The sequence below is a fragment of the Cyprinus carpio genome, chromosome B15 (genome assembly GCF_018340385.1).
Source record: "Cyprinus carpio isolate SPL01 chromosome B15, ASM1834038v1, whole genome shotgun sequence".
NCBI classification, from domain to species: domain Eukaryota; kingdom Metazoa; phylum Chordata; class Actinopteri; order Cypriniformes; family Cyprinidae; genus Cyprinus; species Cyprinus carpio.
In genome coordinates this window covers 11,680,257-11,680,896 of record NC_056611.1, presented here as the reverse complement: position 1 = coordinate 11,680,896, position 640 = coordinate 11,680,257, and positions in this window count along the sequence as shown.

Below are 640 nucleotides of genomic sequence, written 5' to 3'. Positions count from 1 at the left end.
ATAAGTGGAGCTGGTGATGCTGTTTGTTAACAGCAACTGTTCATCACTAAAGCTCAATCAGCACTTAATTAATCACTTGATTACATAATTGCAAAGTTTTAAAACTTACATGGTTTAAGTAAAGGCAATCTGTTTACTCAAACGGTTTGAGTTACTGTGACTTGTCAGGTTTTACAGTGTGTAAATTAAGTGTCGCCAACTGAGCAAGCCAGAGGCAACAGCGGCAAGGAACCAAAACTCCATCGGTGACAGAATGGAGAAAAAACCTTGGGAAAAAACAGGCTCAGTTGGGGGGCCAGTTCTCCTCTGTCCAGACGAAACCAGCAGTTCAATTCCAGGCTGCAGCAAAGTCAGATTGTGCAGAAGAATCATCTGTTTCCCTGTGGTCTTGTCCCGTGGTCGCCTTGAGACAAGGTCTTTACAGGGGATCTGTCTCTGGGGCAGTTGTCCTGGTCTCCGCTGTCTTTCAGGGCTGTAGAGGTCCTTTTTAGGTGCTGATCCACCATCTGGGCTGGATATGTACTGAATTCGGGTGACTGCAGTGATCCTCTGACTTGGATACAGACTGATCTGGTGGCTACGCGTGGATCTCCCGGAATAAGAGAGAAACAGACTAATATTAGCGTAGATGCCATTCTTC